This window comes from Neolamprologus brichardi, chromosome 13 (genome assembly GCF_056152115.1).
Source record: "Neolamprologus brichardi isolate AB-2024 chromosome 13, ASM5615211v1, whole genome shotgun sequence".
NCBI lineage: Eukaryota > Metazoa > Chordata > Actinopteri > Cichliformes > Cichlidae > Neolamprologus > Neolamprologus brichardi.
Window position 1 is genome coordinate 8,400,506 of NC_142116.1, and position 25,757 is coordinate 8,426,262.

At 38.9% G+C, this 25,757-nt stretch overlaps 1 long non-coding RNA gene across 3 annotated transcripts in view; it reads right to left on the reverse strand.

Moving 5' to 3' along the window:
• Positions 1-22,572, reverse strand: part of LOC102792925 (uncharacterized) — a 118,775-nt gene extending 96,203 nt beyond the window's left edge. For all 3 annotated transcript variants that reach the window (XR_004843416.2, XR_436673.3, XR_004843415.2), the window contains exon 1: positions 22,330-22,572. This is a non-coding gene — a long non-coding RNA (uncharacterized LOC102792925). The remainder of the gene's footprint in view (positions 1-22,329) is intronic.
• Between the last annotated feature and the right edge of the window lie 3,185 nt (positions 22,573-25,757).

Sequence of the window (25,757 nt, forward strand, 5' to 3'; positions counted from 1 at the left end):
TCAGCTAAAAACAGAATACTGGGGGTACAATTTGCATGAAAGCATGGCTCCATTGTGCCTGTATCAGTGGTTTGGGCTGATGGTGATGGGGTAATGGTGTAGGGATATTTTACTGGCACACTTTGGCCTTTTTAGTACAAACTGAACATCATTAAATGCCACAGCCAACATGAGTATTACTGCTGAAAATCTCTGTTCCTTTGTGATCACAGCATACCCATCTGTGGTTATGCTGTGATCATAAAGGGTATACCAATCATCTCAAACTGGTTTCCTGAGTTTGATCATGAGTTCACTAGACTCAAATGGCCTCCACAGTCTCCAGATCTCATTCTGATAGAGCATATTTGGACTGTGGCAGAAAAGGAGATCTGCATCATGCATGTGAAGCTGAACAATCTGCAGAAACTGTGTGAGGGTATGATGTCAATATGGACTAAAATCTCCGATCAATGTTTCCAGCACCTTTTTGAATCTATGCCAGGAAGAATTAAGGTAATCCTGAAGGCAAAAAGTGATCAAATTCAGTAGTAGCAATGTGTAACTAATTAAGTGGCCGGTGAGTGTATGTAGCCACCAACAACCATATTTTTATGTCTTATAAACAAGTAAAACTTGTTAACTTCAAAGTTATTTATAGGCTTTTTCTTCAGGTTTGACAAGGTGACAAGATTAGAGCATTTCTCAAAAATGTTTAATCCTTAAATGCCCAGTTACCACTTGTGATTTAGGAACTGTCTGCTAGTGCAGCATCAATGTACAAGCTATATATAATTGCACAAGTGAAACTCAATAGATCTCTGAGGTCAAAACTGGGAATAAGACTGATGGTGAAAGTGCAACTTTAGGACAATAAGTCTGATGAACTGTAATGACCGATGAATCACAATAGCAATAACCTCAGGGGAAACAAACAAGGCTGGGCACAAGCTTTAAGCCACTTGGTGTGATTTCTTTTAAATCCTCCATCATTGCTTTTATTGAAATGGCTTTATTTCACGTGAATGTGTTTTATTTATCAGAGCCCTTAACCCTCTCAGGCTCAAATTAAAGTTTATTTTGCTAATGCACAACCAAGTCCTGCAGTGGTACTTCTGAGTAAAAAAAAAATCATAAAATATGTATGTGGGGTAATCAGGTTGTTAGTTTTTAACTGTTGCAAATCTGCAACGCCTGCCTTGAGAGGGTTAAGCATTTGCATTTTTATCTTGACCAGCACTTTTGGTGACATTTAGAAACGTGTCACCTTGCCTGGCATTAATACATATTAACAGAGCATTAATACAAAATATAAAGTGAAAAAAAATTACTGGATCATTCTGAAAGTGTATCACCCTATTGCTAATTCTTTGCTTTTTATATCCATCTACACATCTACAGTAACTTTTCGCCTGACATACTCCATTACAGTTTGCGCTGACATTATGAATCAGTCTGCCTCTGGGGTTATCGTAATACAACCCCCCACGTCCAGCTCCATCTCCTATCCAGAGGAATTCATGGGAACTCTGAGCCAACTTCGTAAATACACGTTTCCTCCTCTGCAGTTCCCACACTTTTCCCAACACACTTACATACACACACATACATACACACACACACCCCTATTATATACCAATAGACAGAGACAAGTATAGACTTGGGCATGATGTCTCATGCAAATTGTGCATAGTCATACTGGCAGTAGCAGAAGATTACACCGGATGCTACTGTAGTTCAGGCTGGTTAATTACTGTATATTGCTGATGAACAGGATATGACAGTTTTGCAGCATTACCGCTACAATGCAGGCTCTATATGGTAATCTCTGGTAGAAGACCATTCGGCATGCATTAGCACATGCTTCAGTTACGGCAGTTTATTAAAAGGGAGATAGGAAACTTAGCTGCTCTGTGAAACTTGAATCGTTTTTTGTTTATTACAAATGAAGCAACAGAACCATATCGTCCCCATTTCAATTGATGAGCAAAACGTGCTACAGTCGTAAGGCCTAAGACCATATAGCCATGTAGCATTTTGCTAAAAGTTAGGCTACATGTCAACTTCATCATGTTAGTGCTTAATACAACAGTGCTGATGTATGTACAATGCTAATAATTTTAAATTAAGACAGTGTGTGTAAAAGTGTATATCACGTCCAATTAGTGGGGAATAAAGCCACTGCAAGTTGGTGTGAATGACCAGGGAAAATAAAAGAGTGAACGTAAACTGAAATAATATCATTTTTATGTGGAAAATAGACAAAGAAAAAAGAATATGCTTATGCTCGTGCTGCTCTGTGTTTAGATCTGTTTATTTTGTGTCCATACCTATAAATGTGGGGGCATGAACTGGTTTTTGAAGTCAGGCTTACTAGAAGAACAATAAAGTGTTAAAACCATGTTTATAGCGCTTTAAGGATTGGTCATCAAATAACATTTCAAATATATGAACTGGGAAAGCCGTAACCCAAGTAAGCACCCTACAGATTCCCCCAAGTTGCCAACCGCTTGACTTTCTGCCATGCCACTGTAAATCACATTTACAAAGGCAGCTGCAGAAATGAGTCATGTGAGGTTAAATGGGCAGTGTGTGTCAGCATAAGTGGAAATCAGTCATCGTTTTTGTCACTTAAAGTAAAATAAGCCCACCAGTTGCTACCTGACTGGCTATTGTTTCATTTGAGAAGTCAGCAAAATACATAATGTAAGCTGTCCAAACAGAAACCATGTGGAGCCCAACAGAAAATCAAAGTATCACCTTTCTTATAATGACTTTGACAGAGTTATACATGCTCTTATCATGACATGACTAGATTATTGTAATCCTTTCTATGTAGGTTTACCACAGTCATCACTTTGTTAGCTTCAGCTAGTAGAAAACGCTCTTTGACGTTTAACTGGGACGGGAAAACATGAACATATTACGCTAGTTTTAGCTGCACTCATTAGCTCCTTGCTAATTTTGGGATTAATATTAAGGTTTATTGATCGTTTCTCTTGATTGGCTTATTAATGAACACACTGTAAGAGCCATGAGGTATGGTAATCAGCTGATCCTCAATATTCTAAGATCTAGACTTAAAAACAGAGGTGGCCGAGCTTTTTAAGTTGTTGCCCCGTGTCGTTGGAATACCTTACCATTTGATAATAGAACTGTTTCTATTTTTAAGTCTTTGCTCAAGACTCTGTTCTGCTCTCTGGCCTTTAATTCAAGCTAAGCTAAGCTAAGCTAAGCCTTGATATCGTATAGTTATCATTCTTATCATTAATATTAATATCATTTTATACTGGCTGTCTGTGAAGCACTTTGGTCAGCCTTGGTAAAAGTGCTTTACAAATCAACTTGACCAAGAATTCAAGCCATTTCAAAATTCCAAGGCATTCTAGTGTGAATAAAAGTAGATCAACTAATTGGGAAACACTCTTAAACCTTGCCATACCAGATAATCTCACAACCCAGAAGAAGCTGGGAAGCCATTACCCTGTAAAAATCTCCATTAACTCCAAATAATGTGATCATCATTAAACTTACAGAGAAAGACTTTCCCTACGTGCCAACTGTCTCTGGGGTAAAATTCACCCTGAAAATGGTGGATTAAAAAAAAAAGAAATAACCAAGCAGTCAATATGAACAGCTGCCACAGATAAACATGCAAAGAAAACAAAAATCCACAGAAACTGAAACTTTATCTGCCTTATCAAGAAAGTTCAAGATGTCACAGTACAGCACACAAACACACAAACACACAAACACACAGAATAAGGATTAAAAAATAATTAAATAAAAATTAAAAATTAAATTAAAAATATTTAATTAAAAATATTTTTTTAAATTAGGTTGTTTTCAACAGTTTTAATAAAACAGTTACCAAGAAATTAGCTTAGGTGTTCCAAAACAGAAAAACAAGCCTGTTTACTTCACTGCCACGTAGCTCTGCTGAGTACATGCACAGAAATCAAGAGAGAAAGTAAGACGCTGAGAAATGCTGGCTCAGCAGAGTGCTCATTGTGGGAGGATTGTGGGAGATTGAGTCTATAGATGAGTCAAGGAGCCATTACACATATTATCAGAATGAATAGCATGGCAGTCTATCTTTAGTGTCCGTGTGGGAATCAAATATGAGTTGTACAGCTGGGATATGGCACTAAACATTCTACCATACCATAAAGACAATGTGTTTTTTTTTTACATTTCCTGCTACTCTTTGAATGTTATAGTTTAAAAAAAGCAAGTCTTTATGAATTATCACCTGAAGACATAATAGTATGGTACTGTCATCTTTGTCTACAGTATATGTTGTAGCTGTGTACTGACACCTTTAACATTATTATACTTTGCTGATTTGAAGTAATTAGCAAACAAACTCTGAATAGGCCTGTTTTCCAGTACCTGAAAAGCTCCCAGTCTCTGGCTTGATCAGTTGAAATGTCCCATGACTTTCCTAAACAAATCTGAGACAGTGAAATAGAACACAAATCCATCTTTTCCCATTTTCTTTCCTTTAAAATGCACCAGTGTTGTGCCTTTCAAATAGCCCATGGTGAAATTTACAACCAAATTATGACCTATGCTGTTTATATGCTCAGATGGGCTTTTTGACTGCATTGCTGTTGTAGTATTTCTGAAAGTTCAAGGCATTTTATCTTCATTTTTATCAGTGGCTTGGTGGGCTTGAAATGCATGAAACCAGTTTTGCAGATTACATCTTGTGCAAACATGACTGTGTAACACCGTAATTTTGATGGCTGTTGCATCACATTTGCAAAACTCTGCCTTCTCATAAATCTAAATCAGGATGAAATCTTGATTGTTAGCAGTTTACTGACCAAGTGTTTAGTTGCTTTAACCCTATATGTATAAATATTTAATTGCCTTAACCGTATAAGAACAATTAATTGATCTAAAAAAAAAAAAAAGGCAGGATGTCATTCTCTGTGTTCTCTTGACAGCAGTACATTAACTGTGTCACCAACTCCTATTTAAATGAAAGGTTGCTATCCTAACACATTTGTTAATCTAAAAAAACCTTAATAGTATATCTTAAATGTTAGTAAACAACCTTTAAACTGGTGCCACACACTTATACTCCAGTTTTTTCCCATCTAGTCGGCTTTTTTAATGTTGCTAAAACAACCACTAACACTACAAACTGAAGTATGTTTGTACAAAGTATTTAAAAATTCACACGACAGCTTAACTTTAAGAGTGCAGGTAGCATGTGAAAAAAAATCTGTTGAATATTGGGGATGCGTTTAGTGCTCAGTGGTACGTGGAGCAATAACCAACAGTGAGACCTGCTCATGAGGCTGAAGATGAAGTTGGTGAAGTCAGATTTCTTCTGACTTGATGCTTCTGGCACTTGAGGTTTGAACCACAAGTTGGTGGTGCTTCTGTGCCAACAGCCAGAGCTGTGTGTGTGAGATGGCCAAATAAAAGATATCCACTTTCTGTGACATCACAGAGAGTAAAGAATAGAAAAAAATGAGTGTTTAGAGCCTGAGCTTTGCACATACATTAATATTCATGTGGCTATGTGTAATACAACCATCCACTACTGTAACAATGGATTTCCTTAACAGAAAAACCTAATGGGATCCCTTTAATGGCACTTTTTATTTGACTTGGCCTTTAAGAGCCAATAAAAGTTGAAATGTTGCTGCACTTACTTGAACTATGTGAAAAAAAATATATTTGATCTCACCTTAGGATTTCCATCATGTCATCTCTCTGCCAATACTTTTCCATCTTGTCATAAAAAACACTCCCTCCTCTGTCCTCTAAACCATGAATTTGCCATTATTGGTCGCTGCAGTGGCGGCGCTGACGTAAGTGGAACAATTTGTCTGGTAATGTTTTGCATGGAAACACTGTTAGGCAGAAGGACTCAGAGATTTTACAAGTGGGAATAATCCAGCACCCACACAGCCATTTACTGTATCTCACTTTTTCTGTTACTGTCACGCTGCGTTCATTTATCATAAGTATGAACAGAATCAAATAAACACTATGTATCAGTATGGTAGTCACTTGTTTTGTTTCTTTAAAATTCTGATTTTATGGGACTCCTTGGGTAAGGCATACCGATTCTTTTAGCTTTCACCATCACTACGAAATACAGTAAATCACTGTTACACCTACGCACATTAGTCACATGAAGTTAAACGTGCACAAGTAGAAATCTTATCATATAAGGAAAAAAGCTTGCACATCACAGAACTCCAGTTTTAACTTTTTTTCTGGCAATGGACGGATGGATTTATGGACGGATGTTCCTTGTGCAAGCAAAATACTTACTGCCAGACTGACTGCTAAAAGCGCAGCAAAAATTCACTGTTGTAAGTGGACCAAACCTCCAGTATGACAATGATCTCAGCAATTTAAGAATATGTGAATTTAGCAACACGGACCCACGAGAGCCTCAAAAATGACCACCGGGACAATCTACACAAAAACATGTGATTGCCTTTATGTTTAATTTAAAATAATAAATTAATTAATTCCCTGTCTCCCTTTAATTTTCAATCAATCAATCAATCAATCAATCTTTATTTATAAAGCACTTTTCATACAAAAAAAAAAATGTAGCACAAAGTGCTTTACATGGTTAAAAGCAGCCCCCCACACACACACACACACACACGCACGCACACTTAAAAAGTAAAATTGGACTGGGTACGCATGAGCCAAGTGAGGAAACACTATCATGGGGAGCTGTCTGCACCGGAAGCCGGTCACAGACCGCAGCCTCCAGGCTGGGCACACAGCAGGAGGGAGGCAAAGAAGCCCCCCAGCCAGGCTGAGAGGACCCCCAGAGCCCCAGCAGCCACGGTCGATCACAGCCCCGGTGCAGAGAGCGCCCTCCTTATACAATTCCCACAATCTCACCCCCAGCTTTTGGTCTCATCTCCTGCTTATTCAGACAGGGCCAGTCCAGGGTTATGACTCAGAGGGAACAGGACTATGACTCAACCCAACTATTAGTTTCCAGGTGGTCTTAGATCCCATTGTGCTCCTGATTGGCATTCAAAGACATATGAACAGGCATAGAAGTGTGAGGAGGCACAATTCCCTCACAAACACTGCAGACTATTTGTCTGCAAGGGAGTCAATGTGGAGTCCCAATGTCTGCATCCTAAGATTTTGCATGTGATTGTGGGAAGTAATGTGCATATCCCTGGATGTTGTGTGTGTGTGTGGTCCAATGGATTGAGCATCTGTGGCAGTGAGACAAAGAAAATGTGTCTGCCCTGAGTGAGACCACCAAGGCTATGTCTGTGTCTATATCACAGGTCCATTAGTGACTCAGTCCCATAAAAACTCATTTAAACACATTTATCTAACACTTGACATGTCCCAGACGTTTAACATTTTGGCAGCTGATTAATGTATCTACTACTATAAACAGATTTTATCAGTTTAGCAAGAAAAAAATCATAAACAAATAACAATTACAAACTAGGTAAGTTATTTAGGAACTGGGACTTACCAAGTGTAACTCTTCAGTTAAAACTGTGGACAATTATTGGTCATTAAAGGTAGCCCATGTCAAAGGAAAGAAGCAAAAGACCACACTATAATGTTTCATCAACATCTGGCTATAGGCCTATTCACTTTCTGTTCTCACTCAAAGGTATGAGTACACGCCATCCAGACAACACTGGAGGCGTCATCTACGTTCCATTTTCTGACTGGAAACAAATGAAAGCCAAAGTTTCCAGGTCACTCTGTGTCTGACTTTCACATTTGTCTCCAAAATAAGACTTTAAGACAGGCTGTGTCTCCAAATCACCGCCCAGTGAAACCAAAACATAAACTAAATCCAGACTCCTCCGCCTGCCACAGTGTGGAAAGTTATACGTAAACAGAAGCTGCTCCTTTATATAAAGTGATATCTTTCTAATTAATGGCAATTAAAATGTCATTTGTTTTGAAATGTTAAAATTAGAAACAATAGCATGCATGTGAAGAAAATGTGCCACCTCTGATCTTAGACTACTTTACTGTATGCAATAGACACATGACAATGAAAACTAGTGACATGGAGTCAAAAATGGAAATGTTTTGAAGTACAGGTGTGGTCAGAAGTAGTGTTCATTTTGGTGACCAATGATTTTTGTTATGTTTTCGTCACTGACCGTCATTTTCGCCCTGACGAAAACAAGATGATAACGAAATAAAATTTAATGCACAAGGACAATAACAAGGATGAAATGTACTGACAATTTAATCTGTCAGATCCAATCAGAATTTGCTGTCAAAATTAACACTGTTCAGAAGCTTAGACACACTTACTCCAAAGTTACCATGACATGCATCCCCATGATCAATGTACTTATAACTTCTGCCACCTGTAATTCAACTAGTCACTTTGTTGAAGCATTTGCCCCCAAATCCCTACTGTACTCTTCTCCTTAGGTAAGTGCCAAAAATTATAGTTAGTTTAGACTTAATTTTAAAATTTAGGACCATTAAGCATTTTTGTGTCTGCAGACTTAACACGATTTTTTTAATTCCTGCTTTCTAAGAACAGCCACAGCTGCTGTCTGCTTCAGTTCATGTTATTTCCAATGAGAGTTTCACACAGTTTGAAAGTGCCTTCCGGTGCAGTTTCAACATTTGACTTTTGACAATTTGGACATAAAAAATTCACTGAATTTTTTCATTTTGATGTATCTGTGTGAAATTTTGTCAAATTTAGTCTATGAAAAGAGCCAAAAAGAGCTTTGGCAAGATCACAGTGAAGAAGCAAGTTAATGTACGTGCCAAAGAAGAAGAAAAAAAAAGACAAATTGCATCAGATGTGAAAACGTTATTGTGGTCACTAGAGGCTATCAGTTATAAAACCCAAGAATATAATGGCTCCACCCAAGTGCTGCATAGAAACACAAGATCTTCTGCCAGTCTGTGGTTGCCAGTGTCATTTATTTTGCTGTTGTCTGCTGGGGGTGGGCATCATCAGCTTCCAGAGAAGCCCGGAAGCATCATTACTCAGAATTTGATGGCATTTTGAGTCAGTGAGGTACATGAGGTCAATGAACAAACTGCTCTCCATCGTGGACAACCCATCACACCCTCTCCACTCCACACTTCCACACCACTTCCTCTCCCTCAGACTGACTCAACCTCACAAAGAACGCTTCAGGAAACCCTTCCTACTGTTCTCTATACTCTCTATACTCTTCATACTGTGATAGGTGATGCACACCTGCCAGGGATAAGATCCCAAACATATTTTTGTGTTTGGGATCTTCATGCAGCTGCTTTTCTAGGATTTATAGTGTACTTGTTATTTGTTAATGCAATTTACATTTCTCTCTTATGCGCTGTCAGTCTTACTTTTACAGTTTTTTGTCACTGTTACTACCTCATCATATAAGGTGCCTGTGGCATTTGTAATGTTAACTGTGTTGTTTATTTGTTGTTTATTATAGACAGCCCTATTTTTATCCATCTATAAGAAATGTGAAAAGGTTATCGAATGACTCCTTTTTGCTAAAGGCTATGCCTAGTATAATGCTGTTTTCAATGGAAATATGTCTAAATGCATAACCTTTGTGAAACAGTTCATCCTATTCTGAAACTGCTTTTTGATTTTTCAAATATTCCAGGCAGTCCAGAAGTCCTGAGTTTTGTCACAGGACCATAAAAAGTTGAGTAGATGATATTGTTTTACATGTTCCTACATATCTGTCACAGTCTTTTCATCCCATGTCAGGCTTAAAATCACTTTCCCGTGTCTTCTTGAAAGTCTGGTTGTAAGTCTAATTATAAAAACAACACACAGATGCTTCATGATCTTTGCTAGTTAGCAAAAATTTCAGCAATAATAGCATTTCAGTCTAGTTTTGGGAGTTTGTAAGCTACAGTAGTTTGCAGATGCTGAAAGAATTGAGGCCTGGGTATTCAAAAGTGTTATACACAATTTATGGTACATTCAGAATGGTCGAGACAAAAACATCCCAGAAGCTTTAGGAGAACAAGTCAAGGCATCCCAGTTTGCTATTTACTATTGTTTATTCTATTTCTGTGTGAAGTGTAGTACTGTGGGAATCGATTTCATGTGAATGGAAGTTACATATAGATTATAGTCCTGCATATAAGGAGAGTTTGTCACTTTTTTGTTTAGGTAGAGGTCGGTTTCCTTTACAGAGTGGATTAAGAAATGAATGGAGAACTAAAGAGGTGCAGTTGCCTCTTTATCCAATGCAAACTTCAACTGCAGGTCAATCAATATTCATTAAAAAGAATCCACACATATCCACACACACACATGGAATTAGTCTAACACATCGTCACAGCTCCCTCAATTGACCCGATCCACTGTGTGAACCAGAACACGACTGTTTCTCACTGCTCTCCTCTATTGTTGCCTTTAAGTATGCCAATCAATACCTCCAGCTGACACTCGCCAACCACTCAGTCTCTTCATCCCCCAGGGGGTGTGGTTTCAGTGTGTAACCTCTGGAGATACCAGAGCTTCAAAGAACGCAGGGTTGCTGTGCTGGAGGGCACAAATCCACCCCGCCTGAAGTCCAACACACAGATGCTCAGTTGATTGGGATGATGTGGAAAACACTGCCCTCTGCTGATACTAACCCCACATTAACTAGGATCTACAAGTCATTTCTGTCTCTGGTATTTCATGTGTGTAAACTGTAGTTGTTTGTGAGATATTCACAATTAACAGTAATTACAAACTGACAATACCACTTTATAGATATTAAATATAGAATTATTAAAAAGAAATTAATAGCAGCTTCAATATGGCATGGATATATACACTCACCAGCCACTTCATTATGTACACCTATTTAATTGCTCATTAACAAAAAATTCTGATCAAACATATAGGAGCCACGCTGTGCATCTAGCCATGTAGACATGGTCAAGATGACCTGCTGAAGTTCAAATGAAATATCAGAAAGGGGAAGAAATGTGATTTAAGTGACTTTAAAAGTCACAGAGTTGTTGATGCTAGACAGGCTGGTTTCAGAAACTCATTTTCCCACACAACCATCTCTGGGTTTACAGTGAATAGTCTGAAAGAGGCATCCTGAAAGTATCCAGAGAGCAGCAGTTCTCTGGGTGAAAATGCACAGTTGATGGCAGAGTTCAGAAGAGAACGGCCTGACTGCTTTGAGTCAAAAAGAAGGCAACAGTACCTTGAAGCAGATACTCGTCAGAAGCAGAACACCACTTCAGGTGATTCTCCTGTTAGCTAAGAACTGAAAACTGATGCTACAATTCACATAGTCTCACCAAAATTGGACAATAGGAGACTGGAAAAATGTTACCTGACCTGATGAGTCTTGGTTTGTACTGGGACATTTAGATTGCAGGGTAAGAATTTGGAATTTTGGAAAAAAATTGGACCCCCTTAGAACCAATTGGGCATCATTTAAACACCACAGCCTACTTGAGTAACGTTGCTGACCATGTCCATCTCTTAAGTAATCACAGTGTACCCTCTCCTGACAGCTGACTCCAGCAGAATAACATACAACACCCAAAACACATCTGGGATGTGGTGGCACAAGAGATCTGCATTAAGGATGTACAGATGACAAATCTGCAGCAAGTGTGTAATTTCATCATGTTAATATAAACCAAAATCTCAGAGGAATATTTCCAGCATTTTGATGAATCCATGCCACGAAGATTTCAGGTAAATGGTTTCCAACGTAGCATTAGCAAGGTGTAACTAATGAAGTGGGCCTTTACAAGCGGGTTCTGGAGTAAACATGAAACTGTGTGATAAAGGCAAAGAAATAAGGTGTTGTGCAATGTGTTGTTAGAAATCTTGGTTTATGACACATCTATGTTAGTCACGGTTTCGTACTCTTGCTGTCGTTGGAGCCCACAGTGCCCCCTCTGGTGTAAAAAAAATTAAAGGTCACCAGGCTTTCTCTGTTCTTGCTGCACGGCTCTTAAATAACCTGCAACATCAGATAAGGACCTGGTGACCAGTGACGGTCATTAAACCAACTGTAAAACTGGATGCAGTTTGTTCGCACTAACCAAAACAGCTACCATCTTCATCTCATGCGGCCTCCCTGGCGCCAGCTGGATGCTCAAGGCAAAAGCTGACGGGAATAACAATTCTCCCTTAGATAACAAGACTGTGTTGTGACTTTGTCCCTCCTCCTTCAAGGTTACCCACGTCTACCGAAGACTGTTGACTTTTGCCTAACCGGGTGAAGGGACACTTTCTCTCGGCTGAACACGGAACACACACACACTCATGCACACACATATGCATGTACACTGACACATACCTACACTCTCCCCCCAAACGCCTTCGAAGCTTATGTCTTCTATGTAGTGAGATGTGCTGATTCATGTGCTGAGGTGTGTTTTTTTCTGTTCTCAAACTGATCTCCCTGTTGGAGCTCAGTCTGGGGGGAGTTATTTTTTCTCCTCGTCTTTCCTCATGTTGTGCATTTTCCATTGTTATATCTCTCTGACCTGTCTTCCCCCATGTGATGTTGTAATGTATGTATGGTCGGAAGGGTAAGATGGCGCTGGCAAAGGTCGGCAGCCTTAACCCAACAAATTTCCTACGCGTGGGACTAATAAAGGTTATCTTATCTTATTCAAAAATCGGTCAATTCTGCCATGTCTCAGGGTTGTTGTCAGTTAGACTGAGTGTTTTCTTACTACCTGTCCATCCATTCTCTTCTGTTTGTCACAGAGGGACTGGAGGCTATCCCAGCTACCACAGGGTGAGAGGCGGGGTACACGCTGGACAGGTCGCCAATCTGATACGGGGCTAACACAGAGTGACAGACCACCATCCGTACTCATATTTCCACCTGTGGGCAATTTAGAGTCACTCGTTAACCAAATTAACAACCACACCACCATGCTGCAGCTTTTTTTTTTTACTTATTGTTTATTGCTTATTAATTACTATGAAAATGTTTTCTATAAACTAGTTTAGCGAGTTAAACTAGTTTGTGGAAATTAGCAACTGACCCACAGTCTTGGTTGTGACTCAGATGAATTAATTTACTTCCTAAGTATTAAGTTGAAATCAGTGAAATATTGAGGTAGAAGTGTTGAATACATATTTCCTTAAACGACTGCAAGTAAGTAAACAGCAGTAAAACACATAAATTAAAGAATGCTGTTTGCCTCCAACTCTGCCAGCAGGTGGAGACAGAGTGGTGGTGTAGTTGTATGCCTAAAGATGAAGGTTTGACAGACCCTGAAGGCTCAGAAAAGATGAATAGAAGGGCTTGTGCCAATTTTCAGTTTTCATCAATTAATCAATAGATTTTTTGCTATTTATTTAATCAATTTGTAAATTTTGGTGTGAAAAATGACCTAGTGTACAACAATAAAATCACTTCTGTTTTAACAAACTTATTATGTTCACAATTTGATGGTGTGTACATTTTTAATTTTCATCAGCCACTTCCCTGCATTAAACAGAATGCTGGAAATGTGCCTTTCTTAATATTTCTATATAAACTATATAAATATTCGCATATTAACATCCCGAAAACCCCGAGAACTACAGCGTACAGACAGTAAGCTGATTTATATGTTGGGTGTCATGTCAGTGCTTTTCCACTAGGTGGCGATATAACTCTATGTATAACTCTTGATTCAACGCTCCACCTCCATTCAAAAAGTAAAACGTCGTGTACGTGTGGTGTAGACACTTCCTAGTGTCTAAATCGTAAAACTATCAGGTTTACTGTTAAAAACAATCTTCAACCACTTCAACACAAACCACCAACAAACAAATACAGTATAAATACAGTATAAATACAGTATACCACCTCAGTTTTTAAGCATGACGCACGAGAAGTAAGTCAGAAAGGCACATGCACATGTCCTCTTCATTGCAGTGCTATGGCTTTGACCTTTGACCCTTTTTCACTCCGTTCACATTTCAGGAAGCTGCAGTATCATCAGCTCAATGAAATAAAAGGCAAATATGTAAATGCACATTCTGCAAAAATTTTGCATGAAAAGATAAGTAACCGACAAGTGAAGACTGTTTTCATCCTTTTCTGAATGCACGTTCAGGCTCTGCCACTACCACTTCCTCTCCTGTAAAGCCACTAGGTGCAGTTCTTTACTGGAAACCAGTAGCTCTGACTAAAAACACCACAGTAGTAGTGAACAGTGCACTTGTGGCAACGGTTAGTTATCAATAAGTTGCACAGTGTGAGACAGTTAAACCCTCAGTGCCGACTACCCAAGAACTGTCACACATTCTCCATCTTCTCAGCTTCATAGAGCAGCAGCTTACTGGAAACCCTGTAACTGTAAACTAGCGTGGCCGACCAAAAATACCTGCCTACTATGGGTTTGAGAGACCACTCTTACAAGAACAATTCTTAGTTGAGGAAGAGAATTTGTTTCTAAGTATAAGTGCTGATATCAGACATGGGAGTGTTTCCTGTTAAGATATGCAAATTTTGCATGCTAGGGCTAAAGTTACTGCAGATTCTCAGGCAGGATGAAAACATTAAGTTAAAAGTTACAGGTGGTCCAGCTATTATACAGAACTGCAGGTCTAGAAGCATGCACCCTTCACATGCATTGCTCAGTCTTCCCTAAAATTAGTTAAACAGTCAGACTCAACATTTCAGTGTCAATATCAAACTATTAATAAATGTTAAAAAACTGCATACATTGCATTCTGCTTCCTTCTGCTCTTTTTTCTTTTCCCTGCTTCCACTAAAACTTGTAAAGTTCTTCTTTTATAACTACTGTGCATACTTCCAGAAACATCAACTTAACACAACCCTGGCCCTTTGAATGCTCTGCGAGAGATTTCTTCTGTGTAATCAATACAATACAATACAATATCTTGAAATGCTTGACACTAATCCCCCCCAAAAAAGCCATAAAAAAAACAAACTACTGGTTGAAATTGTAGCTGTCACTCAGTGACAAAATCACAGTGTGATTTCTGCACAGAGGAAGCTCTGTGCAGCCATATCTGAAACTTTCTGAGAAACAGAAAGGAATGAAAACAGCCTACCCACCCTGCTTAGAGGTAAAGTAAGGCAACTATCAAAGAATATATTTCAGGTTCTGAGTTTGTAAGATTGGACAGAATAAGACAGAACTGCTGCTCACATGTTAGGTTGTCTCCAAAGCAACTGTACTTTCACTTTTAGCTAAGAAAGGATAAAAGGTTAAATCTGGCCACAGGAGCAACAGGTATGCACATACAGTGCACCCACTCACTCAGTGTGCACAAACACCTTCACAAAAGTCTTAACACTTTTACACGTGAATCAGTGGATAAAGAAAAGCTTTATTTTAAGCTCTCCAAGGCAGGATATCTCGTTTGTATCATGAGAATTTTCCATGAAACAAAATTTGTGGTTTTCCTTGTTTAAAAAGGTGTTCTTTTGCAACATCTCACATGGTCAAACCCCATTGGTTAACCAGAAATGTGCAAAACAACTCCCATCAAGCTGCAAACAAGGCTTCTTTCTTAGTTCCTGAAAAGCTGAGATGAGAGAGATAAGAGTGTTTTAGGCTGCCTGAGGCCATTATGTCAAAATCGAGGCTTGATGGTGACAGAAGAGGAAGTGCTGCTGTCCCATGGCTGTGACTTACGTGAGTGACTGCGAATGTGTTTGCATTACCAGGCTGTGGTGAAGAACAAAATTCACACAATTACCAGGTACAAAGGCTTAAAGTAAAAAGAGACTCCAATGACACAGAAGACTCAAGTATGGTCTCAGCCAGCATCTTCACAGCGTAGCAAGAATCACTGATGCTGCAGACTTGAAAATCTGGTGCCAAACAGCTCTGAGAGCTTTTAGCACATTTCATTTCATTTGAAAGAAAAAAATGTTTGTTATTCTGTATCTTTAAATTCATCTACTTCATCAGTGCTCAGACACATTTGCATAGCTTTCTTATTGTACAGAAAAGTAAAGACATAACTTTTTTTGTTTAACTTTATTAACTTTCTTGCTACTATTTCAAAAAGAACATCCAGCATTAAAGAAGAAGAAGTTGATAGACCTGGTACCTGCAACAAGGGTGTTAGGGGGTGGTGGGCGGGATTCAGTCCTATGTTTGTCACCAGAGCTAATGTTTTTGATATCTTTTGATTGTGAAAATCCAATGATATTTGGGTTTTTTGTGGGGGGGGGGGGTTACAGGTAGACTCCGTATGTACCAGGCCTGCTGTTCTTCCAGGACTAACAGGTGCAGCTTGCACACCTACAGGTGTCCTATCTTCAATCTTCACATGCCAAAGAAGGACACTCACAAGCACAGCAAAAACTACACATGGAAGATTGCAATTGGTGCAGCTCCAATTCATTGATAAGGCAGTGAGCCGCAGGTATGGAAGTACCTGTTTGCATTCAAAGAGATTACAAAAGAATGACAAAGCAATATGGAAATGATGTAATCGCCCTTTTCAGATGAAGAGAGAAAAGACTTCCGATTTAGAGAAGGCCCTTAAAGATTTGGCTTAACACACTGTATACTGTAATAGCTACACCCTTTTTGCACACGCCCTTCTTCTTACTCAGCTATTTATCAATAGTGACTTATATGTATATAAGTCATATATATATATTGTGTCTATTTCTTACTTAGTGTATTGTCTGTCTTTGTTAGTTTTTATACTGGAGCACTGTAACCAAAATAATTCCCCCTAGGGATCAATAAAGTCTCCTGATTCTGATTCTGATTAAACTAGCATAAGCTAGCAAGACGAGAATGTCCACCCTCCCCATCTTGGATGAAAAAAGAAAAAGATATCACCAGTCATGATAGGTGGCTACCCCGTAATGGAGTTAGTTCCTGTTTAAAAGGAGTTTTTTCTTCCCACTGTCCCAAAGTATTTGCTCACAGGGGGATGTGTGACTGTTGGGCTTTCTAATATTGTTACGTCTTTACCGTACAATATAAAGCACCTTGAGTTGACTGTTGTTGTGAAGTGGTGCCATATAAATAAAGCTGAAAATTAATTGTGTCGCAGAGACGCTACTGTGTCTATGAAAAAACTCACGCTCATTGGCTAACGAGTTCCTTCATTGAAATGTAGTATTTCGAAACAAAACAGACTTTAACTTTTGTTTCTTCTTTGGGTTGTTTGTTTGTTTGTTATTCAGTATGACACAAAATGAGCCCATAAACATAACCATCAACAGGAACGCCTTTACAGAGGTCAAGTCAGAAACTTGTTTTCTTGTAGACTTCTATAGGCCAAGAAGATCTACAGCTATCGCCAACTAGTGGCCTCCAGATAGAATGCAGGTTTAAGGAACTGTCGTATCGGCTTTATTTTTCCGACCCAGAAGCTACGTCCATGTTTTATACTGCATATGGTAGTAAGATTAGCTACTCAGCCACCACCCTAACATCTCAGCTTGTGTCACGTTAACATTTTTGTTCCACACTGTCCCTGCTTGTATTTACAGAAATGTGATTTTTATAAATGTTCACGTTTCTGAATAAACATGAGTAAAAGCCTACAGTACGGGTGGTTTTTCCAAGCCTGCAGCACTTCGTCACTCCGTATTTAGTAATGAATCCAACAAAATTCCATCGCAGATACAAATTTTGTGACCGCACAGGCAATTGTGCAATGGTTGACAATCAGCTACCATGGTCGTCGCAGTAACAGGCCTCTCTAAATCTCGGTGGTTAACATCAAAACGCTGCATCTTTGTAATTTTTGTGGTTTTAAATTTCTGACAAATACACCCTGGAGAATCTCTACTGCTTGACTGTAACTAAATTTGGGCAGCAGGAACCTAACCGTTCCACGCCACTTAGTCATTATGATATGTACAGATATGAGGCTGGTATATTCCACTGTAATTTTTAGGAAGTTTAAAAAAAAAATCCAAAGTGTCATACTGCGCCTTTTAGACCATTTTGAGACCCTAAAACTCTTCACTGAAACTGCTACAGCTGGAAATGAAAGTGGCTGCTGAGGGAAAATCCACTGTTAAAGTGTCAAGAAAAGCCGCTTTACATCTGTGAATCGATCCACTGCGGTTGTGAGAAGGTTGTGAGAAGGTTTCATCAAGACCGAAGGTGGTAAAAGAAGAGGAACAAGATACTACTACAGCTGAAGTGAGAGCTTTAAAATAATAAGTATAAGTACAAGATTTTTGAATGACAGTGATAATTACAGAATACAGACTTGTGTGGAATCGAATCTTTCTCTCCTAATATAAATAATACCTAATAAATACAGGTTAACAAGTGTTTGTTTTTTTGTAATATTAATCTATGTGAAATTTAAAGTCCTTTCATTTCTAACCCGAGTAATGAGACACAATTATTCAGGCTCACTTAGGAGCCAGTTAAAATTACACATGTGACAGCAAGATGACTCGAGTGAAATTTCAGTATGTCTGCGGTGTGTGATGTAAAAGCTGCCTACTCATTTGCTTTTGGTCGGTGCACAAATAGACACATGGTTTACTTTCATTTGAATGAGCCATCTGTGGTTTGCATCTCTCAATGCAACATGAAGAGCAGAAGTAGCCTTTACAGTCCTCTGCTGACTGCATGCTCAAAGAAGTGAAGCAACCTAGCCGCAACCCAGTACAGGCGAGGGTAACAGCTCCTGAAGTGAACCGAGTCGTACATGTGGATGTTTTGCTCGTATGCTACGATGCTCTAATCTCAGTAAGCTGGTCAATGCATAAAGGTGCCAGTACCAAATCTAAGGAAAACTGTCACCAGATTCTTCAGTTCTCCTCATCTCTACAGAGTATGTCAGAGTGCTCCAGCTCACTGTTTCGATTTTCCCAAGTGTGAATACATTCTTCTTAGAGTTCGACACAGAAGCATAAATCTTATCTTATTAAGTTATTCTGTATCTGCTAGAAATGTAAATTTGTCTACTGAATTCTTGCAACAGTTTCAAAGTTGCTATTTAAGCTTCTTTCCTAAAGTGACCAAAAATGAATTCATGAATTAAAATGAAAACAAAAAGAACAGATACAGACTTAGTGTCTGTGTTTGTTTGTTTTTTCCTTCTTGCCATCCTGGGTATGAATCCACCAGTTGAGGCCTTTCTGTGCAGTTGATTGTTCTCCCTGTGCCTCAGGGCACTCCAGTTTCATCTCATGCTCCAAAACACGTATGAGAGGTTAGTTGGTGGTTCTAAATTGGCCGCAGTTATGAATGTGAATGTGAATGAGTGTCTTTCTTTGTGTGTTGACTGAACAATAAACTGGCAACATGTCCAGAATGGATGGCTGAATGACACGCAGTTCACTACACAATCTTATTTTTAACTTTCTTTTTTTTAGAACCTACTGTGTGGTGGATTCTTTGAATTCTTCTGGTTTTGACCTCAATGAATTATGATGCTGTTGAAAAGAAGTCTCAGCAAGAACATGGGTTAGACTGATTTGCCCGCCTGTGGCTTTCAGTAGGGTTTCACTTTGCATCAGTCATTTGGATCCCGTCTCTTTCTTGGTTCTGTATTTTCCTTCAACACACAAACAGATTTTAAATTCAGCTGAATCTCACCTGCCTTTAAGAATGTAGCTGAACTTAAATGACCCTCACAACTTCAACTCTTGCCCTTCTCTACTTTTGCCTGTGTTTCTATAGCAACTTTGCATTTATATTTCCCCTAATTTGTCTAGATGAAGGCAGAGCACACACATAGCAACCTGTAATCAGTCAGTTCCTGCTTTGACTTCATTTCCATGCTTACCTACTCACAACACAGCTATACACAAGAGAGGCCTTTCTTGTCATTAGGAACACAACAATGTGACTTCTCTGTGATTCAGTAATTCCTAGAGGGCAAAAGAAAGTTTATCACATCAAGTCACACTTTTCTTTGTCACAATGTGAACAGATTCACAGTAAAATATACTGAAGAGACTCTTTACTTCATTGAAAACCACTGTGTGGCTGCTGTTGTGAGAACTGTAATTAAAAGTACGTGACCACTTGCTGAGTTGCAGAATTTCTCGCACAGAGGTGAGAGAGGTGCACAAGCTCTATTCTTCACATCTTGAGAAACCTGCTTCCCCTACAGCCCTTTGACTTGCTCAGCATTCAGTATTACAACATCAGCAGATAAATAATGACATGACTTTAAATTATCGCTATTACAGGAACACGTTTTTCTGTGTGTGTTTTAAATATAATCTTTCAAATTTGTCTCAGTTTTTGACTTGAATATATAAAGTGCACAAGTTTGAGCTCTGCTACTTCCTCCTGCTAAGCTTCCAATTTAGGTACTGTGGATGCAAAATGGTGCAAGTGACAAGAGGAAGTTTCTACAATACAGCAGGTCACTAGGCAACACAAAGAAGAAATGCATGATTGTGTTTGTTACAAAGAGAGCTGAACAAACACACCGATCATAATACATAATGTCAAAGAACAAGGGTCTTTAAATAAAGGTCTAAATAAAATATTCAAATAGGCTTCCTCCTATTGTCTGCCTCTCACACACATACACACATACGTTTTCATGCTCACTCTCACAAATGTGCAGTTTCCCTTCCTCTCTCTCCTTCAAACGCACTCACTCAATATTCAGCTCATATCCGGGATGGCAACTCTATACTTCTCTGACTCCAGCCACATGAATGAAGAAAATAGGGACAGGGAAACCCCATGTCACTCATTATGAAACTCACACACACTTTACACCAGAGTTAGTCTACATCTTTACTCTTAATGAGTCCAAAAAGCAGAGAAACGAGGGGGTGCTAGGATAACTGCCAACAGAAAATCTGAAAAAGAAAGTTAGTAGAAAGCTGAGTGCTGTTTCTTTAGCTCTGTAAGCTGAATATGAAGGAAAATCAAGTGGAAATATGAGAAAAGCGAGAGAAGGGAAAAACAAAGCTTGGAAAATATTTGTTCCAATTTCACATCAATGCAGAACATGTGGTGAAATTTCAGCCAACAAATTGCTCATGTTAAATTTGTTTAAGCTGTCACTGGAGCGCCCCCTTTAAGCGCAAAACACTAATTAACCCTACCTAATTTGAAAGCAAAGATGCAAAAAAAAGAGCATCAAAATAACCACAAATATGAGACTGATCTTGTTTTTTTTATACAATAACTTCTGCTCAGCTATTAATTATGAGGTCCTTGGCCAGAGGTTTTTGAAAATAAGTGTGTTCAAACCACATGAAAAATGACATAAAGTAAGTATTTGATTTCAAACAACCTCAATAACCCTATAATAAAAAAAGAAAAAAATGGAAAGAGCCACCATTTAGTGTTAGTGTACCTCTTATGGTCAATATTGTTTTAAGGTAGACCATAAAATTAACATCATGCTGTATTAGGAAATAAATGAGGAACCAGCAATCAAGACCATTAAATCGATTGGAAAATGTTTACAGAGGTCATAACTGGAGAAGTAGGGTCGTTTTCCCACTTGATTTTTATTTTTGGGATGACCTAAACACAAGATCCAACAGAGTCACGGAGAGCATATACAAGTAAAATAAATAACTGCATATAATAAGAGTGTCGTTTTGTTAAAAAAAAAATCCTACATTGGTCGGATTATTATCATTATTTTGATGGCGAAGCACAAAATACTTGTATGTCAGAGATGTATTTTTAATCATTTAGAACTGCAAAATTACTTCTTATATTCTGTGTATTTATTTATTCATTCTGGTAGGGGTAAGGTGGGTGTTCTCAGGTTTTCAAATCCGAATAGCTTTACTCGTTTCCGACAGCACCTGAACGCACCTCTCCCAGTTGCTCCCTTCACTACGGCAGTGTTGGTTCATAATGAAGAGACGCTCATTGCGCTCTGGTTTGCTTTTTTCCCCAGGAGGTGACGCTCGCCAACCACACACTGATAAAGACTGAGCTATAAAAAGGATCGGCGGAGTTCACATGGATTTTTTTTCTTTGCAGGTTTCGCACGATAATAATAACCGGGCGCAGCTCGCGTGACGCGCTTGGATACGGAACACACAAAAAATGCGGACAGGGTGCAGCCCTGTCAAGAAAACCGTTTCAGGTCCAGTCATTCAATAACGTTTTTAAAAAATACAAAAAGGAAGAGGAAGGCCGGGTTACTATCTCTATCTGACACCGCATACTTCCTTTTATCTTTGTGCAAACCGCCCATTACGCATGAGTGAGCGTTGCACGGCCCTCAAACCTCCCTGAACCTCTTAAAACAGATAGCATCTCTAATGTGTCTAGGTCTGTGCAAAAAGTACTGAAATACTGCAGTGAATCTGCAAAAAGAAAATCAGCTTTAGTGAATGCAAAGTTCCATCAAAGTCATAATCTGCTTCCTCGTTTGGGCTTTGAAGGGAGCACAGCTGTGAAGTGGTGAATTTATTTGATTTATATGCGTGTAATTCATAAAATAATATGAACTGACAGACTTACCCCCACATCACTGGCGGTCAGGCGCAAACGTTGCACTTCTGTTTCTTTTTTAAATTCAGCCAACATTTGCGAGGCGCGCTTTTGCACCAATATGACCTGACACATTTTCTTTCACTTTCAGACTTTTGCAGTACGGTGTAAAAGTCATCCTCTAACACACAGCAACGCACTTGAGCGCTTTCCATCTTTCTCTCACCTCTCACTAACTTTCTTAATTGCTGAAACAAACTTGTCCGCTCTAGCTCCACCATTCATACTGAAGTGTCTGCCAGACTTGCAGTGTAATACATTTTCGTATTTTTGGTCACACCCACCGTTTTCAGTCCGCCCAGCCCTCTATGTGGCGCCAGGGGAAGCCTCATGAATGGAGTCCTCTGGTCATCAACGCTGAATTTAATCACATGGAGACGAAATTTACCTGAACACTCTTAACAGTGGTTCACGGTACAAAATTCCACTTAGCGTTATGAACAATGGGTTCAAGTTAACCCAGTGCATGAGTCTTAATGCAGAATACAAGCGTTGAAGCAGAATCCCTGGAACCAGAGATTAGGAAGTGCATAAAAACGCATTAAAACATGTTGGATGTGTGCATTATGATTGCACTTATATAACACTCAATAAGTAGGAGTAGAAACAAAGTAATTTAGTACAAAGTCCAGTTTCACAGCTCTTATGTGCATAAGAAGATAATGTTACAGCAAACCATCTTTGAGATTAATGCAGGCATTTCACACATTTCAAAGTTTACTTTATTCATCCAAAGCGTCAACCCCCATAGCAACTCTCTGAGGCTGTAATTAGCTTAGTGAGCCACAAAAATGCTTGCAGGTACCTGTAAACGCTCATCAAATGCACATTCGCTTATTAACAAAAAATCATAAACTATACAAAATATAGTTTATGGGCGTGGCTTCCAAGTGAAACCAGTGCATTCTTTCTGAGGACCCTCTGTGACCTCAGGAAACACTTTCATGATCTCAGCTGCTAGCTTATAGTTGTACTGAATACAACTGTGTACATTTTTTAGATTAGGGTTGTTACTAGATTAAAAAAGGATGATATAGCAGAGTATGCTTTATAGCAGGCCTATATTGTGATGTTAATAGTTACTGATCCACAGTTTCTTAGTCAAAGTCCAATTAGAAAACGGCAAGATGACAACAGCAAAAACAGAGGCCAACAGGCTAACATTATGTTGACTAGGTCCATCTTTTATTTACAATCTATGGTGTGAACAAAATTCACTATAACCGAGCCATGAGAACTAACCTGCAAGAAGTACACATAAAATTAAAGTTGCAATGTGATAAGGAAACCCATAATATACGCTGTTCATCTGCCACGCTTTACAGTGTGGGACATTATGCAGATATATTAAAAGCAATCAAGCATTAAAAGACAGGGAAATAAAGCGCATTTTCATGAACACACACAGGAAGCAAAAGCAGAAGTTTGGGCGAAAGCTGGGGTGACTTCCCTGTTGCATGTTTCGTTTGGTTTTTGGTGCTTTGCTCAGAAGTACCAATGTTCTATTAATAGATGGTAAAGGGTATCCTTTTCACTGCTCTGCATGTTTGGAAGTGGTAGCCTATGTCAGTGAAAATGCTTAAGCCTCAGTGGGATGAATATGATCACTTCCTCTTGTGGAAACAGTTCTCTATTTAACAAGATGAACCAAGATGAACTCTGCCCATCTTTAGTGTGCTGAGTGAGAAATTTCCTGTTTAGACTTACATAATTTCTATGTCCGCGCAAACTCTGTTTAAGCAGAGGAACTGATGTAACTACTAGTTACATCAAGTGTAGAAGTAAATAGACGTTACAGGATGGGGAAGTGCAGTTTTGTCATGTCAGGATCTCCTGCCATGAAAGAAGCGTTCGCCCAATGTGTCAGAAAACTAACCAAAGTTCCAATGAATTAATTTCTGTTCATAATTCAGAGAAACAAACAGAAAGACTTCCATTAAGTAAGGACAGCCCTAAATTAGTCCGTTTTTCTTTACTCAAAACTAAATGTATTTCCCTGTGACCTTACATTTTCTAAAGAGGTTTCAGTTCTTCAACTTGAAAACTGTCATATGTGACTGTTAAATTTGGAGGAAGGGCCAGCACACAATTAGCTTAACTCAGCAGAAATGTGATAACAGGGTGCAAAAGGTCGATGCGCATTCATTTCAACGACGTTCTACATATATGGTGACTGGTGAGGGCACTGAAGTCCATTGAACTTGTGGGTGCTGGAGACCCTGAATTGGAAAAAGGAAGGATGGTTGCTTCTTTCTGAGCTGACAGGGTCTCATAGCACTCAGTCAAAGATAAAGATAAAGAGGACTTTAACTTTTAAACATAACTTCCTCAAAACACAGTCATAAAGAAGTTAATATTAAAACTGAGCTGTGTCTGTTCTCGTGGCTGACATTCTGTCATAAAACGGCAGTTTATTAAGCTAGAAAAGACGACTACCTTGCTTTATTGTTCCAGGGGCACAAATATTCAAGGTTTGGTACTTTTAGCCACTTTTGAAACACCGCTACAGTTCCTGTCACACCAAATATGTGAGTTGCCATTTTAAACGACTGTTGTTGTTTTTTCACCTAATCCTGGGCAACAAATTAAATTTCCAAAGTTGTAGAGTATATTGTGACCACGTCTGTAAAAGCAGTTTGATCAGTTAGCTGGTCAGAAGCATTGTATATTTACACAATACCACAATCTTCCTAGGATTGAATGTCCCAATAAATTCACACCAAGGAAGTGTAGCCAGAAGGACATCTTCTCTCTAAAAGAAGAATATAGCAGCATGGCTAAGGTTTGCAAAGTTGCATACGAACCAACCACAAGACTTCTGGGACAAACGAGTCTAAAATGGAGATGTCTGGCCAGAATGCAGAGTGGCATGTCTGAAAAGCAGAAAGAATGTGTCACCACAAACACCTCACACCAACTGTCAAGTGCAGTGGTGGAGGGGTGACCATTTGGGCTGATGCTGTTAAAAAAAAGAAGTTCCTTATGAGGATATGAGAAACTAATAAAGTCATACAGAAAACAAGTAATTCAAGTTATTGCTGCTAAACGTGGTTTTACAAGCTGCTAAATCATGGAGTGTGTGTACATAGACTTAGTTTTTACGACTATGTACTTTGCTTTCTCTTGTACATATAATTTTGGCCTATCTGGAAGGTTTCCTATAGTTTCTTCTGATTGAGGTACAACCAGTTAAAGATGTAGAGCTAACTGGCTTAAACCAGATGTCACAAGAATGGTGGGAATCTAATAAATTGAATGACACAGCACATTTATACAATAGTGATTTGTCAATAGATAGGCCCACTCTAAGACAGGGCCTGTCTTTATAAGTACCAGCCCATTTACCAGTAGCTCAGCTGAGCACTCTATAAGGTTCATTCACCCAATCTCACACAGAT